This window comes from Heteronotia binoei, chromosome 3, assembly GCF_032191835.1.
Source record: "Heteronotia binoei isolate CCM8104 ecotype False Entrance Well chromosome 3, APGP_CSIRO_Hbin_v1, whole genome shotgun sequence".
Taxonomy (NCBI): Eukaryota; Metazoa; Chordata; class Lepidosauria; order Squamata; family Gekkonidae; genus Heteronotia; species Heteronotia binoei.
The window spans coordinates 30,622,813-30,641,683 of NC_083225.1; the positions used below are offsets into that span (position 1 = coordinate 30,622,813).

The following is an 18,871-nucleotide window of genomic DNA, read 5'->3' on the forward strand; positions in this document are numbered from 1 at the left end:
TTAGCCAACCACATCAACGGGTTATGGTCTGCACCTATTTTCAGAAGAATCTCTATTTTTTTGTGATTAGCCCCAGCTCTTTTGTAGCCCATAACATATCAATCCTAGAAAAGATTATGCCTGGCTGAAAAAAAAGTATAGTCTCGTCCCTGGGGTTGAATTTTCTCCACACATCTTCTAAGCTCTCTTGTTTAATTAGTTCAAAAAATGCTTTAGGTAGTTTCCCATCTACATTTCCCCCCCAGATCTATCTAAGGAGTTCTGGATAGTTCCATTAAAGTCACCCATAAGCATTATCTGATCGTATGTTACTTGATCCAGTTGTTTCATAAAATCATTGAAAAAGTCACTCAGCCCCATTAGGAGCATAAAGTCCCAACAACAGAGTCTTTTTGCCATACATCAAAACTTCTACTGCCAAATATCTACCTTCATTATCTTTAAAAATCAGTTTTGGCTCCAGCTCCTTCTTTATGCAAAAAATCACTCCCCTTTTTTTTTTCTTTAGCCAATGAACTAAATTCTTCCCCTAAAAATTTATTATGTAAAAAAATTGTTATCCGATTGTCTAATGTGTACTTCTTGTAAACAAATTATATTACATTTTTGTTTTGTAATCCAATGAAATGTTCCTCTTCGTTTCTGCGGCGAATTTAGGCCAGTAACATTCCAAGAAATAAATTTGTAATCCATAATGATTCTTCAATTAAGCTGTGTCCCCAAAATCCTTATTGTCCACCAAAAACCCTTCCATGCCTTGAATGTTTATTATGGAATACTTCAGCCCTTTATACTCAAAAGTAAGTCCGGCTGGAAAAATCCATCTATATCTTGTAACTTTTGCCCTTAATTTATCCATCAAAGGTTTAAATTGTCTTCTGTCACTTATGACCTTCCTCGGTAGTTCCTTCATTATTCTGACTCTGCTCTCGTCCACCATCAATTCTTTTGCAAATTGTTGGCTCAAGATCCTTCCCACTATATCTCTAGTGGTAAATTTAATTACTGTGTCTCTTGGCAAACTCTGAATTGATCCTGTACACGTAATCACGTTGATCTACAGTCTTATCTGGATCTTCACCCAAATATTCAGCAATCATAGTCATGATATATTTCTTTAAGTCCTCTTGATTGTTTTCTGGCACCTCCCTCAGACATACAAAGTTCTCCATCAGCTTACAGTCTTATAGTAGAACTTTTTCTTGAATCTTCTTTAGTGTAACATCTTGATTTGTAACTCTATTTTCCACCTCTTGCATCTTCTGTGTTGTTGCTTGTGACTCCTTCCTCAGATCTTCAATTTCTTTCTTGATCTCTTTCTTTACAGCTTCAGCACTGGAATTTATTTCTTTTTTTAGTTCCTTAGATATATCTTTTGTTATTTCTTTAGTCTCTTTAGTCAATTTTTTCTCACTTGTAGTTATCAAATCTTTAATTGCCTTTATTAATCTGGCCTCCATAGCATCCAGCTGTTCTTGGGCAATCTTAGACATTTTGCCCTCTACTGAACCAGCTCTTCCACGCGTTCTTAGTTCATATTTTGGATCAGACATCAGTCTTCCCATAACATATAATAGACCCCAAGTTGACCTCACCAAACTACAAACCAATGACAGGGTTCAATAGATTAGAGCATGCCCTCTTCAGCAAGCCCAAAATCGCTGTCCTCAGAGCTTCCTGGGCCAAGATATTAATATTTAAAGTTTTGTAAACATTCAAAATGGCAGCCACAACTTTTTCAGGCCCAAACTCTATGATTTTTTGGGGCTAGAGTAGGCCTGGAGGTCTAGGATGTGTCCCTCTTCTCCCAGCGCTGTTTCCTGACTCTCTGGAAATGAAGTCCCATTCTCAATGGTTTCCACTCTCGAGATATTTTGATCGTCACTTCCTGTTTTCCAAGTGCAAGCCGAGGCTTTGTTATGACAGGGGATTTTTTTGAAGAAGCCACAAAGGAAAACAATTTTTTTTTTTTTTAGTTTTACAGTGCCTATTAAAGTCCCAAAGCCATGATTTCACCCCCAGTCTCTGTAACACAGCTTTACTTCTTTGCAAATAGTTCCAAATCTTTGTTTCTTTAGTTTAAAAACATTCTTTTAAACCCAAAATGAAAGATAAGAATTGTACCTTATCAAGTGTCCAAAACTTCCTTACACCGATCGTTCCAATCTTCAGTAGTCTATAGTCCATAGAAAGTTGGTGTTGGGTGAACTTATGTCAACTTAATGACTCCAAAAAGCCTTTGTAGACGTTATTATGCGATTTTTCATGGGAGATTCTTCAAATCTGAAAAGGAGCCCCAGCGGGACTCCTTGCCAGCCAAAGTTAAACTCCTCAAAATCTTGCAAGCATGTCTTGGACTCTTCCCATAACTGGGAGGGTAAACAGCAGGTGATCAAAACACCTTTTATGTCCAGAACAAAGGTGTTGGTTCACTCCACGAAACGGAGATGCGTCAGTTTCCCATCTTTCCAACTCCGGAAGCTTCCCATAGGGTTTTCAAGGCAAGATATATTCAGAGGTGGTTTGCCATTGGCTGTCTCTGCAACACAACCTTAGACTTCCTTGGGGGTTTCCCACCCTAGAGTTCAGTGGGGCTGACCCTGATTAGCTTCCAAGATCTGACAAGATCAGGCTAACCTGGACAACCCATAACATCATGAAGAGAAAAAAGAGGGGGGACTTAAATCTCCCCAAAATCTGAGACAAGAACCAGAAAAGATAGTTGCAAACAAATTTGAAGACCAAATTCTAAAAAAAAACCCAATATGTATAACCTAAATATTATTTATTTATGTTATTATATTTGATTTTTAGCCCCTCCCTTCCCTACGAGCAGAAAATGCACATGCATTTTTTAATTCAAATGGTTAAAAACATTTATGGGTCCAATTGTAGTCTCGCTACAGAGTAAAAGTGTACAATGTACACAAGTGGGAACTATTGTGGCCCAATGCATTTTGGCCCTAGCAGGCTTTCAGAGATCAAGCAACATTTGTGCATATAGGCTCATGATACAGTAGTGAGACAATTACCAAATGCAGGTCTGAAAAGGAGTTTTACAGTAGCAAACAAATGACTCAAGGCATAGGGATGTTTATGAAGCCTCTCGGAGTCTAGCCTTGTGTGAGTAATGTTGCTCTTGGATGCCTTCCAATTTTGGTCCAGAAGATACAGGTGAAAACAACTAATCAGAGTCACTTATTTAAAGTGCTGAATTTCAACTGATAACAAAGCTCAAGACAATGCATCCACCTGGACTGAATTGATATCTAGGTTTCATGTCTTATTACCAATGCTGATTTCTCCATATCTACGACCTCTCTGTATATTACACCTAATCAATCACACCTTATATTGTCATTTGCCTGCTTATGCCATTTGGCATCTGAAATCACTCCATTTTCCAATATATAGGACAAATGGATTTGCATTCTAGCTGTATTTGTTTTCTTAGTCCTTGGATTGCCCTTGAGATTTGAAGCCATGAGTGTTGTCTACCTTGTGCCTGAAAGCTGGAACTGTGTTTTGATGCCTGACCCTGGAATTGCTCTACAAACTCTGATACTTAAAAAATGCATCTTTGTGTCCACCAAGAGAAGGTGTGGCCAACGGTAGCTCTCCAGATGTTTTTTGCCTACAACTCCCATCAGTCCCAGCCATTGTCCATGCTAGCTGGGGCTGATGGGAGTTGTAGGCAAAAAAAATCTGAAGAGCTACTGTTGGCCACCCCTGACCAAGAGGATGAAGGACACCATCTGACTCTATTCCTCATCCTCTTTCTCCATTGCCCTTTATCTGTCATCCTAAAATCCTCTCTTCCTTTTCCCCCTTCTCTATCAACCTACCCCTTCTCTTCTTTATCAGCTCTCTATTTCTACCCCTATTTCTCTACCTCCCTTTATGGCAACCCAAACCCTCTTTTTCCCCAACCTCTTCTCTATCAACTTCCCCTCCTCTTCTCTATCAACCTATTCACCTCTGTCTTTTGTCTCCCTTTCTCCATTAATCTCCCTCTCTCCTTCTCTGTCAGTATACCCCTGTATACCCCATAATGTATACCCCATAATGCTCCTGTATAAATTGATGGTGTGGTCTCATTTGGAGTATTGTGTGCCGTTCTGGTTGCTGCACCTCAAAAAGGATATTATAGCATTGGAAAAAGTCCAGAAAAGGGCAACTAGAATGATTAAAGGGCTGGAACGCTTTCCCTATGAAGAAAGGTTGAAACGCTTGGGACTCTTTAGCTTGGAGAAACATCGACTGCGGGGTGACATGATAGAGGTTTACAAGAGGTTTAGGGGAGGGATGGTGGCTCAGTGGTAGAACATCTGCTTGGGAAGCAGAAGGTCCCAGGTTCAATCCCTGGCAACTCCAAAAAAGGGTCCAGGCAAATAGGTGTGAAAAACCTCAGCTTGAGACCCTGGAGAGCTGCTGCCAGTCTGAGAAGACAATACTGACTTTGATGGACCAAGGGTCTGATTCAGTATAAGGTAGCTTCATATGTTCAAGATAATGCATGGGATGGGGAAAGTAGAGAAAGGGCCGAGGTCAGACGCACATAAACTGACAAGATGGGCATGGCTGAAAGCTAGATGCATGTCGGATTTTATGCGGTTGTCCAAACATCAGCATCTGGCAATGGTCATTGGCTCGTTCGTGTCCCGAACTGCCACGACTGAGACGCGGACTTTTTTGATAGTACATTAAATCCGGAATAAGAATGCTTCTGATGACTCCCACACGTACTTTCTATGTTTGAATGCTCCATTGTAGCCGACTTGTCGCAAGCGCACATCCGCTTCCCTGCGAGAGCCCACTCCAAATGATATCATTGCGCCAGCAATTGTTGACTCAGCCTTCCATCCTTCTGAGGTCAGTAAAATGAGTACCCAGGTTGCTGGGGGGGGGGGAGTGTAATGACCGGGGAAGGCAATGGCAAACCACCCCGTAAAAGATCTGCCGTGAAAACTTTGTGAAAGCAGCGTCACCTCAGAGTCGAAAACGACTGGTGCTTGCACAGGGGACCTTTCTTAAATGGGGAAGGGGACGATCACCCACATTTGCTGTCTCCCTGCCAGAGGAGGAGGATGACCCACCTTTGCCGTCTCCTCGCCAGGCGGAGAGACAGCAAAGAGAGTTGCCATGCGCCCCCCCCCATTTAAACACCATTGCGGAGTGTTTAAATGGGGGGGAGGAAGATCCCGCATCTTTGCTATCTCTCCGCCTGGTGGAGGGACAGCAAAGAGAGTTGCCGTGTGCCCCCCCCATTTAAACATCACGGTGGGTTGTTTAAATGGGGGGGGAGGAAGATCCCGCACCTTTGCTATCTCCCCGCCAGGCGGAGAGACAGCAAAGAGAGTTGCTGTGCGCCCCCCATTTAAACACCACGGTGGGGTGTTTAAATGGGGGGGGGAGGAGGAAGATCCCACACCTTTGCTATCTCCCCGCCAGGCGGAGAGACAGCAAAGAGAACTCCTGGGCTTCCCTTTCCTTTCTGGGTGTTTAAATGGGGGGGGGGGCAGATCGCCCACCTTTTCTGGCACCTTTTAAAAAAAAAGCCAAGCACGATATCCCATAATACTGTGCTTGCACAAGCGTGGAATGCCATCTCAAAAAATGAGGTCCGGTTGAGCACTCTGATCGACCAGCGACGGGACCCACATGGGATAGAATGGTAGACTGGCTGTTGTCTGATCAGGAAATTGGTTCTGCGGGTTATAATAGAGGCGCGTTGCAGATGGATTTAATGGTGAGTGTGACTGTACCCAAAGAAGTACTTTTCTCCCTTTCTCACAATACAAGAACTTGTGGGCATTCGATGAAATTGCTGAGCAGACAGGTTAAAACGGATAAAAGGAAGTACTTCTTCACCCAAAGGGTGATTAACATGTGGAATTCACTGCCACAAGAGGTGGTGGCGGCCACAAGCATAGCCACCTTCAAGAGGGGTTTAGATAAAAATATGGAGCAGAGGTCCATCAGTGGCTATTAGCCACAGTGTGTGTGTGTGTGTGTGTGTGTGTGTGTGTGTATATATATATATATATATATATATATATATATATATATATATATATATATATATATATATATATATATATATATATATATATATATATAATTTTTTTGCCACTGTGTGACACAGAGTGTTGGACTGGATGGGCCATTGGCCTGATCTAACATGGCTTCTCTTTTGTTCTTACCCCAAAATTCTCTAATTTTCTTCCTCTCCTTATCTTAAAATTCCCCCTCTTTCTAACTCCTTTCCTACTTGTCTATATTTTCCCCATCTTTTTCTCCCCCATCCTCACCTTACCAGTAACAGCAATTTCAGTGTTAGGAATAGGGTTGTCAAGTCCAAATCAAGAAATAACTGGGGACTTTGGGGGTGAAGCCAGGAGACTTTGGGGGAGAAGCCAGGAGACATTGGAGGTGGGGCCAGGAGCAAGATTGTGGCAAGCATAGTTGAACTCCAAAGGGAGTTCTGGATGGACCTTTAAAGGGACCACACAACCTCCCTCCATTGGAAATAAAGGATAAGGGCACCTTTTTGGGGGGCTCATAGAATTGGACCCCCCAGTCCAATCTTTTTGAAACTTGGAGGGTGTTTTGAGGAGAGCCAACAGATGCTATGGTGCAAGTTTGGTGCGTCTACCTAAAAGAATAGCCCCTACAGAGCCCCAGATACCTGCAGATCAATTCTCCATTATATCCTATGGGAATTGGTCTTCATAGGGAACAATGGAGTGCCCGGCAGACACTTCCCTCCCTCCTGCTTTATGATGACCCTGAAGTGGGGGGGAGGGCCTCCAAACTGAGGGATCCCCTGGCCCCACCTGGGGATTGGCAACCCTAGTTAGGAAGCTGCTCCAGGACCAGAGCACCTTCCCTATTGCCAAGCCAGGTGCAGCTCCGGGTTTCCATGCCTGTCCACAGCAGAGTCTGGGAACTGTTCTGAGAACCAGAGAACCTCCCAGACACCGATGCACTGTGGCCAGACTTGGAAAGTTTCTGGGAGGCCAGCACCATTGCAGCCAGGCCCCCAAAAGTCTCCCAGATATTGCTGCCACTGCAACTAAGCCCAGAGAGCCTCCCAGCGTCCACCACCACAGCTGCCCAAGAGAGGCTTCTGGCACCTTCTGCCATTGCTGCCAGGCCTGGAGTCTTTCCCAGTATCTGCTACCACCACTGCCAGGCTCAGAGAAGATCCCAGGGGTGGTTGCCATCAGTTGTACAGGTAAGTGTGCTGTTTGCACATGCACAGGCAACACTTTTTTTTTAAGTTTGGGGGGAATTTAAATCCTCCAATGTCTTTTTTTTTAAGATTTCAGATTTCTCTGCTACCCTTTTGGGGTTCTCAAAGTATGCAGAAAAATCTGTTTAGTGTAAGGTATTCTCAGATACGGGCCAGACGTTGCTATTAGATATATGATGATGATGATGATGACGTACAAATGGATAGAAGGGTTAAGAAAGAAACAAGAAGTCCCTGTGGAGTTTGTCTCTGGCTTTGCTGTTCTTGTGTGATACAGAATGGAAGCAAAACTCTGTCTCTGCTGGGCCTGTCAGTGTTATCGTCTGGTTCCCTTAATCCATCATGTGACCATATCTAAAGGAGTTTCACCTCACCAGACATTGTTGTTTCAACTCTTCTTGGAGCTGAGTGACAATTCAATCAGCATCCACTTGGGAACACGCTGTTTGAACAATGTCCAGTTCTGTAAGCGTTGGCGGCATTGCAAAGTATCTTGGTTTTGCTGTATGTGCAATTTTCTTATCATTTTATCTATGATTAGGGTATAGAGTGTGTATTATCTGAAAGAGGAACCTCTAAAGAGATGAGTAAAACTGCTGCTGTAAGGGGGGAAACGTCTGCTTTTAAATACCTTGTGAGGGGGAAACACGGAGTAGTGAGATTGATCTAAAAATGCCAGATATTGCTGGCCAAAGGTCACTTGCACTGATCTGACTGAGCATACTTGGGACAGTCAAGAATGAATGCACACAACTCTTTTTAAAAAGAGGCCTAAATCATACCAGTCAGCTGTTTGATAGGAATGTGGTGGTGGGGGGGGGAGGTGGGGTTGGACTGCAATTAGCTCTAAATTCTCCTTCCCGAAAGTGTCCCAGAACAAATCCATACCTTTTCTGCAGTAGCAGTTGCTCCACTCTTGAGCTTCTGCTTTCCCCGACTCAATCGATCAATTCCCCACCAGTTGTTGCATGGCTGAATTTTGACTCATGTCTCCCTCCAGTTTTCCTCATTCCTTCCCTATTGGTGAGAGCCAGTTTGGTGTGGTGAGAGCCAGTTTGGTGTAATGGTTAAGTGTGTGGACTCTTATCTGGGAGAACCGGGTTTGATTCCCCACTTCTCCACTTACAGCTGCTGGAATGGCCATGGGTTAGCCATAGCTATCGCAGGAGCTGTCCTTGAAATGGCAGCTGCTCTGAGAGCCTTCTGAGCCCCACCCACCTCACAGGATGTCTGTTGTGAGGGGAGAAGATTGTAAGCCGCTCTGAAGTTTCTGATTCAGAGAGAAGGGTAGTGTATAAATCTTCTTCTTCTTCATAATCTCTAAAAAAAACAAGATCAGGAAGACATGATGGAAACTGGAGGGAGATGCGGAACAAAATGAGTCCACACAGCAACTGGTGGGGAATCGATTGGTTGAGCTGGGGCAAACAGAAGCTTGAAGGCAGAATGACTACTACTGTGGAAAAGGTCACACTTTCTAAAATACCTCTGCCCTGGCTAATACACACACACAAAATATGGTGCGTATATGTGTGTATGTCTGAAGTGCCATCAAGTCACTCTCAATTTATGATGACCCAATGAATTAATGACCTCCCAAATGTCCAATCATTAACAGCCTTGCTCAAACTGAGGGCTATAGCTTCCTTAATGGAGTCAATCAATCTCACGTCGGGTCTTCCTCTTTTTATGTTCCTTCAACTCTTCTAAGCATTATTGTCTTTTCCAGTAAACCAAGTATGATAGCCTCAGTTTAATCTAGGGAGATTATTCTAGTTTATTCTCAGTTTATTCTAGGGAGAATTCAGGTTTATTTGTCTTCTTGGCAGTCCATCAAACTCTCCTTCAACATCACATTTCAAAATAAGCAAAATTATTTGTCTCAGCTTTTTTTTTTCTTCATTGTCCAACTTTCACACTCATACATAGTAGTGGAGAATACTATAGCATCAGTTATCTTGTTTTAAACAATTTTATTGATAGCATATGGTAACAATGTCTAATTATATCATTACTATCCCTAACCCATATGATGTTTTCCAATCTCCCCTCCCTCCGTTACTAGACTCCCGCCGAGGTTATATACTTGAGTTCAGTTATGAAGGTACCCTTAACCAGTCAAAGTTCAATATCTTTCTTTTCTCATATTCATGTTAAAAATTGTCCAATGTCTTTTTACATTCCACTCTTTCTCTATATATCCTCTAAATTTATTCCACTCCTTTATGAACACATCCAAATCATAGTCTCTTAAAGTTCTTGTTAATTTATCCATCACGATAAAACTTTCACAATCCAATCCCATTTCTCTGGTATTTTTTCTTGCTTCCACAACTGCGCATACAATGTCCTAGCAGCTGAGAGCAAGTACCAAATTAGAGTTCTATCTTCTTTTGGAAATTTTTCCATTTGTAATCCCAGCAAAAAAAGTCTCTGCAACTTTCTTAAAGTCGTATCCCAATTTTTTAAAAATTTCTTGTTGTATTATCTGCCAAAACTTTTTCACTTTTTCACAAGTCCACCACATATGAAAAAAAAGAACCATCATGATTTTTACATTTCCAACATCTATCCGACATCTTTTTACTCATCTTTGCCAGTTTTTTCGGAGTCATATACCACCTGTACATCATCTTAAAACAGTTCTCTTTAATACTCTGACATGTTGATATTTTCATCGAGTTCTTCCAAAGATATTCCCATGTATCCATCTGTATTTCCTTATTTACATTAATTGCCCATTTAATCATTTGAAATTTTACTACTTCTTCTTCTGTAGACCATTTCAAAAGTAATTTATATATTTTCGATATTAATTTTTCATTATCTCCAAACAGAACCTTTTCCAATTCCGTTTGCTCACGTCTAATTCCATCAGATTTAGGAAGGGGACAGCAAAATATGAGATGGGCTGGACAGCGTTACTGATGTAACAAACATGAATTTGAACAGACTTGGGAGGATGGTGGAAGACAGGAGGGCCTGGTGTGACTCTTTGTTCATGGGGTCGCAAAGAGTTGGACTCGACTGTGCAACTGAACAACAACAACAACAACTAAGAGTAGGCTGGCCAATTTCAACTTTAAAAACTATCAAATGAGATGCAAAATAGAATCATAGAGTTGGAAGGAACCTCCAGGGTCATCTAGTTCAACCCTCTGCACAATGCAGCAAACTCACAAATACCTCCCCCTAAATTCACAGGATCTTCAGTGCTGCCAGATGGCCATCTAGCCTCTGTTTAAAAACCTCCAAGGAAGGAGAGACTACCACCTCCCAAGGAAGCCTGTTCCACTGTGGGTTCGTTCTTCCTAATGTTGAGCCAGAAACTCTTTTGATTTAATCTCAATCCATTGGTTCTTGTCCTACCCTTCTGGGGCCACAGAAAACAATTCCACACCATCCTCAATATGACAGCCCTTCAAGTACTTGAAGATGGTGATCATATCACCTCTCAGCCACCTCCTCTCCAGGCTAAACATGCCCAGTTCCTTCAACCTTTCTTCATAGGACTTGGTCTCCAGACCCTTCACCATCTTCGTTGCCCTCCTTTGGACCCGTTCCAGCTTGTCTATATCCTTCTTAAAATCTGGTGCCCAAAATTGAACACAATACTCCAGGTGAGGTTTTACCAGAGCAGAGTAAAGTGATACCATCACTTCACGTGATCTGGACACTATACTTCTGTTGATACAGCCCAAAATTGCATTTGCCACCACATCAATTGACTCATGTTCATATGATCCACTAGGACCCCTAGATACTTTTCGCACATACTAATCCTAAGATAAGTCTCCCCCATCCTATAACCATGCCTTGGATTTGTCCTACCTAAATGCAGAACTTTACATTTATCCCTGTTAAAATTCATTTTACTGGTTTTAGCCCAGTTTTCTAGCTTGTCAAGGTCATTCTGTATCCCGTTTCTGATAGCAGATCAGTTTCAGGTCTGTTTGCATCAGCCATTGTGTATAACTGAAAGAAGAACAAATAGGAAAGACTAAGGGAACAGGCTAACTTTTCTCATAACAATCAAGAAAACAGTTGACAGCATGGGAATTGACAAAAGTAGCATGAGATTTTGACAACACTAAAGCACAGGATGATGTGACTGAGCTGTTACTTTCTGATGCTCATTAGCTAATGAGAACTATATTGTTTCCATACATTGTATAATTGCCAGACACAGTGCCAGATGAGGAAGGAAGGAGTTTCATGACTCAAATACTAACATAGGGAGAGCCCTTTCTCTGGAACATGGGGGTAGCCAGAGACAAACCTCCACAAATGTTCATAATTCCAGAGCAGGTTAACATAGGGATAGTGGTCCATGAGATGTCTACGAATCTTATGAACAACATTTGTGTGCTCATGCAAATGTCCATCTCATGAGGGATACATATCGGAAAATCTACTTTTCTGTGTGACCCCCAGCTTGATCAGGCCAATTTTGACTGTCTCATCTGTAATGGAGCAAGGTTAAATTCTTGTTCATGAGTGGATTCCCCAGATGAATAACCTGGCACCAATCTTTATAGGCATGCCTAAGTTGAGCAATTTTTAATTGAAGGTCCCACTGGTTTCTGTACAAGAGTTGAAAGCATATTTTTACCTGTTCCATTGGAATCAAAAGATTTAAAAGGACTTAACTTGGAAAAGTGTTCCCTAGCTTTACATTTCTTTCCAATTTATGGCATGGAAAACGCATTGCCTAAATCAGGAGCTGGCGCAATTATGAATAAGAGGGTATGGACTTTCCAAATGAAGGTATAAGGACATAAGAGAAGCCATGTTGGATCAGGCTAATGGACCCTCAAGTCCAACACTCTGTGTCACACAGTAGCCAAAACTCAGGTGCCATCAGAAGGTCCACCAGCATGGTCAGAGCTCCAGAAGCTCTACTACCATTGCTTCCCCCCAAGCACCAAGAATACAGGTCATCACTGCCCCAGACATAGTGTTCCACCCATACCTTGTGGCTAATAGTCACTGATGGACCTCCATTCCATGTTTATCCAATCCCTTCTTGAAGCTGTCTATGCCTGTAGCTACCACCATTTCTTGGGACAGCGAATTCCACATGTAAATTATTATTTGGGTGAAGATGTATTTCCTTTAATCTGTTCTGAGCATAATTCCATTGAGTCCCTACAAGTTCTTATACTGTGAGAAAGGGAGAAAAGTACTGTTTTCTATACTTTCTGTATGCCATGCACAATTTTGTAAATCTCTATCATGTTGTCCCTCGATCATCATTTCTCCAAGCTGAAGAGCCCTGATCTCTTTAACCCTTCTTCATAGGAAAAGTGTTCTGTCCCCTTTATTGCAGTCACATACTAAATTGACAGTCTGGGCATAGGGGGATTCAAGCTCAGAGGTTGGCTGGTCTGATGGTTTGTGGTGTCTGTCATTGTGATGGATCTTTAATCGTGGGCTGAGCTCATGAGAATATGGTTCCTCCAAGAGAGGGGGAATCTTTCCATTAGAAGCACTTCCAGAGAGCAAAGTTTTTCACTTTGCAATAAGGAGTCCAATAAAAAGCTGATGTTTCACTCCCTCTGCCTCGAGCTCCACATTCAACCGTGTGTGTGTAGGAGCGGGGAGAGACAGCAGCTCCCAGCAACAGGAAACAGTATTGCTGGTGCTAGGCTTCCCAATCCCCAGGTACCATCGGGGGATCCCCCAGTTTTACAGGCTTCCCCCGCTCCCAGCCAGCTGGCTTGGGGGGGGAAGCCCCGCCGCCACAGCCACCATGCAGCTCTAGATCTTGGGCAGGTTTAGAAACCTGAAAACAGGTCTGTTTCAAAATGTGTGTGTCTCTGTGCCTTTAAAGCTGAGCAGGAAGTACTTCATGGGAACACAGTCCCTGGGCTTGTTTTGCTTTCCTTTCAGAGCAACTGTGTGTGTGTGTGTATGAGAGAGAGAGAGAGAGGGAGGGAGAGAGGGAGCTGCGTAGCCCCTGTTCTTTTCAGATGTTGTTGTGAAGGAACCAGACTCAGTAAGTGTGTGAGTGTTTGTGAGAGAGAGAGTTGCCAATCCCCAGATTTGGAGGCCCTCCCCCCCTTCGCTTTAGGGTCATCAGAAAGCCGGGGGGGGGAAGGGAAATGTCTACTGGGCAATTATTCCCTATGGAGAATGATTCCCTTAGGGAAATATGTGGAATTGATCCACGGGTATTGGGGGCTCTGGGGCTGGCTGTTTTTTGAGGTAGAGGCACCACATTTTCAGTACAGCATCTAGTGTCTCTCTGCAAACTACCCCCCATGTTTCAAAATGATTGCACGAGAGGATCGAATTCTATGAGCCCCCAAAGAAGGTGCCCCTATTCTTCATTATTTCCTATGGAAGGAAAGCATTTTAAAAGATGTGCTGTCCCTTTAAATTAGACGACCAGAACTCCCTTGGAATTCAATTATGCTTATCACACCCTTGCTCCTGGCTCTGCCCCCAATGTATCTTGGCTCCGCCCCCAAAGTCCCCAGATTTTTCTTGAATTGGACTTGGCAACTCTAGCTGGTGCAGAGAACCCATCTTTGCAAAGCCCCCTCCAAGAAATCCACCCTTGCTTTCCCTCTCCCCAAAGTGAAAAAAAGACAGATTTAAGCTCAACTATGCTGCTGATTGCCTCTCTGCACCAGGTGCAACCAGCAGAGGTGAGCACAGAGTCGTGGCCATTTTAGAGAATGCAGAGAGCCTTTTGGCTTTTGTCCCCCAGCCAGTCTTATTTCCTGTGACTGCATCTAGCAGAATCTGGTGGTTGCAAACCTAAAGGTCTTCGGGGAAGCTTTTAAGAAAATGCCGCATTCAAAGCAGGCACCGTGCCCATACAATACTTCCCCTTCAGTTGCAAGCACAACAAAGGACTCCCCGAGAGGACTCAGAAGGGGGTGGGTGGAGGAGTAGCCTCTGACAGGGCAGGGGTGATAAAGCTGAAGCATTTATTCTGCATTAGAATTACTCTGGCATGGAATTGGGATAGGGGTGGGGAGGAAAGTCCATGGCAAAACAGGATTCAGAAAACCTGGGGAACAGCAGAGGGAAACTAAACTGACAGTTGAGTAATGCAGAATTTTAAAACAACTTGGTGGAAAGGCAGAGTGAACCTCAGAGGCTATGCAGAATTTTTTTTAAAAAATGTAGTGATTTGAAAACAGGAAGCAATGCAGAATGAAACAAAAAAATTACAAGGCAGAACAGCTGAGAGTGCAGGGAATAACCCAGTGCAGAAAGGTTTTTTGTTTTTCTTTGCAATATGTTCCTCACAATTCTTTTGTATGCCTGATCACTAACCTGCATTTTATTTGCTTCCCATTTGTTTACCTCACTTGGCCTAGCCTTCCACCATGTAAAGGAATCCTTCTTACCAGGGCTTTTTTTCTAGCAGGAACTCCTTTGCATATTAGGCCACACACCCTTGATGTAACCAATCCTCCTGGAGCTTACAGTAGGCCCTGTACTAAGAGCCCTGTAAACTCTTAAGGATTTCCTACATCAAAGGTATGTGGCCTAATATGCAAAGGCGTTTCTGCTACAAAAAAAAAAAGAGTCCTAATTCTCATATATTACTGCTTTCATTACTGTTCAGGCCTTTTTAAATACTTATATTTCTCTTTCCTAACCTGTGGTATATATTTTATCTGAGCTTCCAGGATTGTAGTTGTAAATAGTTTCCAACAGGGCTTTTTTTGTAGCAGGAACTCCTTTGCATATTAGGCCACACCTCCCTGAGAGCCAGTTTGGTGTAGTGGTTAAGTGTGCGGACTCTTATCTGGGAGAATTGGGTTTGATTCCCCACTCCTCCACTTGCACCTGCTGGAATGGCCTCAGGTCAGCCATAGCTCTGGCAGAGGTTGTCCTTGAAAGGGCAGCTGCTGTGAAAGCCCTCTCAGCCCCACCCACCTCGCAGGGTGTTTGTTGTGGGAGAGGAAGATAAAGGAGATTGTGAGCCACTCTGAGATTTGGAGTGGAGGGCAGGATATAAATCCAATGTCTTCTTCTTTCAGTTTCTTCTTCAGAAGCCACCTCATCTGAGAGGAGTTACCCCTTCTAAAGTTAAATGTGGTTGTGTTGATCTTTTTGGGACAGCTCCCTATTTCCATAAATGCAAAACCTAATAGCATTATGGTCACTGTTCCCAACTAGTGCTATTGCGTATGCATGACAGAAAATTGCTAAGAGTTGAAATATCTCACCAGCTGTAATGTAATTGTAATGTTGAGCCATCAAGGTTTGAATTATTATTAAAAAATAAGACCATGGTTTATTGATAACCTTTCAAGAATTTTACACAATAATGAAGGAATCCTTCTAAAATGTGTGTATATGCACATTTAATGCAGAATACTCAGTTGAAAATACATCCACACATTGATTTTCAGTAATTTGTGATGAAAGCCTTTGGAAATAATACAAAAAAGTTGTATTTTTAAAATAAATCAAATCTATATAGCGCTGCACTGTCTGATTTTATCGCATTTTCTGTAAAATGTAGGGAGCGACTATTAAAATGACTAGACAGGAGCTGCAAAAAGTCCCCAAAATTAACATGTTTGACTGGGAAACAGAGTAATGAGAGATAATCTGATTCATGTATTCAATAAACTCGGAAATGCGAAACTGAAGTCTTCTCCAATTATGTAAAATAATAAAATTACTCCAGTTTTATCAGTGAGGATGTCAACATTAAATATTCAGACTCAAACTGTTTCAACTGGAATCCTGATTGCTACAATGTGATACTACCTTTTGTGTTCCTTTATAGCTCTTAAAAGCTAACACTTTCATTAAACATTTGGCTTAAACATGTTCAGTTAGATATAAAACTCATTTTCCATCAGTGGAAGGGCACTTCTGAAAGTGGATATGGGCAAGGATTTTCTCCCATTCCCTCCAGACTACTGTATCAAGACAGCACTGTTTATAGGGGACCTCTGAACTGCAGGTGCAGTATTCAGGGTAGGATAATCGTCCAAGTGTCCTGGACATGCACTTTTTTCAAACACGAGTATACACAAAAATCATCACAGAAAAGATACTTAGCAAGACCAAAACCATTTTTCGCACACTGCTCACCTCGGAGTCACATCCCTCTTCACTGCGCAGCGTCTGCTCGGATTTCCCACCATCTGTGCCGGAGGAGCAGGAAGAGCCGTGGCTTCTGTGTCGCAAATGGAAACTGGGTTTTAGCGATTTCCGTTTGCGATACAGAAGCCGCGGCTCTTCCTGCTCCTCCGGTGCAGATGGTGGGAAATCCGAGCAGACGCTGCGCAGTGAAGAGGGACGTGACTCCGAGGTGAGCAGTGTGCGAAAACGGTTCAAGACTCATTGTAGATGACTCCAACGTAAAGAGCAACCTGAAGAGTCAAAGTGAATAGTTGTGTGTTACTTACATCAAGTAGGACATGTGTTACCTGCCCAGTCTTTCCACCCAATACATTAAGCTCTCTGCCTCCTATGTGATTGTCTCTTGTCATGGTCAATCATCCATCAGCTGAGGTCATGTTCCACTAGGTGATTGCAAGCAAGAAGCCCATAATAGCTGACTGGATGTGTCCAAGTAAATTTTGATCTATCAGATTTGCATAATTACATGGTATGGTCACATAATTAGATGACATTCTTGCATCCACCACTCCTCTCCATTTGTCTGCTAGTGCCTTCAGTTCTGAAATACATAGTTATTTTTTTTCTCCCTTAAGACATGAGAATTTTGAGTTGAGAGACTTATTACTTAGGTACTTTAAGGTTTCTTCAATATCTGTCTGTGAACCCAGCTAATACCCTTGCAGTCACTTATTGAATTGATACCACTGTTGGTGCAACAAAACAGGCAAGGCAATCTATCCAACATTGATCATTTAAAGCACACACCTGACTGCACAGGTTAAGGGTAGAATGAATTGCAAACTATTTCATGTTTTCCATAAAGTTGTCAATTAATTGTCTGAAGATAGTTTCTACGTATTCTCTGATAAAAAAAGATGATCTAGTTCTTGGACTGGGTGACTGCAATCATGAGCAACAGCCAAGTGGCTACTTAGTTGCCGTGAAGCTCAAGATGAACTTCACCAGGGAACACCAAGGTGATCCAATCATGAGCTCACCTACCCACGTCATCAGGGGAGCCTGACCAAGGTAAGGTCACTTGGTGATCATGCTAATTTCCAAGTTCTCAGCTAGCCTAAATGCTCCCCTTTACCTGTCTCCATTGACAGCCACTAGGATTCCAGGCAAGGATGGGCATAAACTAGGAAATGGAGGTTCATTTTGGTTCATGGACCACATGAACCACAAACCTTTATGCATCTTCTTGTTTACCAAACTGGTTCATTTCATGAGGTTTGTGATGTGGCAGAATGGTTCCCCTGCATGCTAGAAATGCCAAACTTACGGTGAGTCTCCAGCTGTCTCTCCTCTACATGCCCTCTAAATTTGATAAGGATTGATTTTAGAGGGGCAAGTTACAGCCCCCCAAAGCAGGTGCTCCCAGGAAAGTGCTATCTGGGGAAATCACAGTCACTGGTTCAGGTGTATGTCAAATAGCTCCCCTGCAAGCTAGAGGCATCAAACTCACCGAAGATCTCCATGGGATGCCCCTTTACCTGCCCTCTAGGTTTGGTGAAGATTGATTTAGGAGGGCTGAGTAGCACCATCACCCCCAATCCTACTGTTCAGAGAAGGAATGACCTCCATATATATATGAACATATGAAGCTGCCTTCTACTGAATCAGACCCTCGGTCCATCAAAGTCAGTATTGTCTTCTCAGACTGGCAGCGGCTCTCCAGGGTCTCAAGCTGAGGTTTTTCACACCTATTTGCCTGGACCCTTTTTTGGAGATGCCGGGGATTGAACCTGGGACTTTCTGCTTCACAAGCAGATGCTCTACCACTGAGCCACCATCCCTCCAGTTCCCTTCCCTCTCTGTGTCTGCTTCTAATGTGTGGCTTTTGAAATACTATGGCTGCATGTAAGCTGGGGGTATACGTCATTATGTTCCCACAGAGCAGAATGGGAGCTCTCTTACTGGCAGCCAGTGCTGCCTCTCAAGCTTTGGAGAGTACTGGTGTTTCTAGGGCTGCTAAAATCTGCCTCCCCCCCGCATTGCTTTGGCAAACATAATTGAACAGTGCCAGTGTGACTGCCACAGATACTGCCAACATATCCCACCACGAAATGCACAAACCTCCAAAAACCATGTTGAGGGTCATGGGAGGGTAACTGAAGTGAGATTGCATGGACCTCAACTCACAAACTACACCCAGGTGATTTTTGTTTTGAATTTAGGATTGTGGGCAGGTTTTTCTCATGTCTAATCTCAGGCATAGGTCTGCTTGGAACTTATGGTAGCCAGCAGCAACAGCAGATAAAATTTACAGATGAAATGATGAACCAAAGGAGTACATCAGTGGAAGTACATCAGTGGACCTTCTGTCTTCCAGACAACAATGGGTTGGATCCAGACTAAATATTTCATAGATGGAAGGGGAGGTAAATTCCTTTCCTGCCAGTTCTCCTTTCCTGCTGCAGACCCCCAATTTTGCCTTGATATCATCACTGAGGGCCCACTGGCAGTTCAAGGAAATCAACAGATTGCAACAAGAGGTGCACAGATAAG

At 43.0% G+C, this 18,871-nt stretch overlaps 1 non-coding gene across 1 annotated transcript; it reads right to left on the reverse strand.

The window, feature by feature from the left end:
- Window positions 1-18,087: 18,087 nt before the first annotated feature.
- Window positions 18,088-18,162, reverse strand: TRNAH-GUG (transfer RNA histidin (anticodon GUG)). The gene has a single exon. It is a non-coding gene; the product is annotated as a tRNA-His (tRNA).
- Window positions 18,163-18,871: the final 709 nt, after the last annotated feature.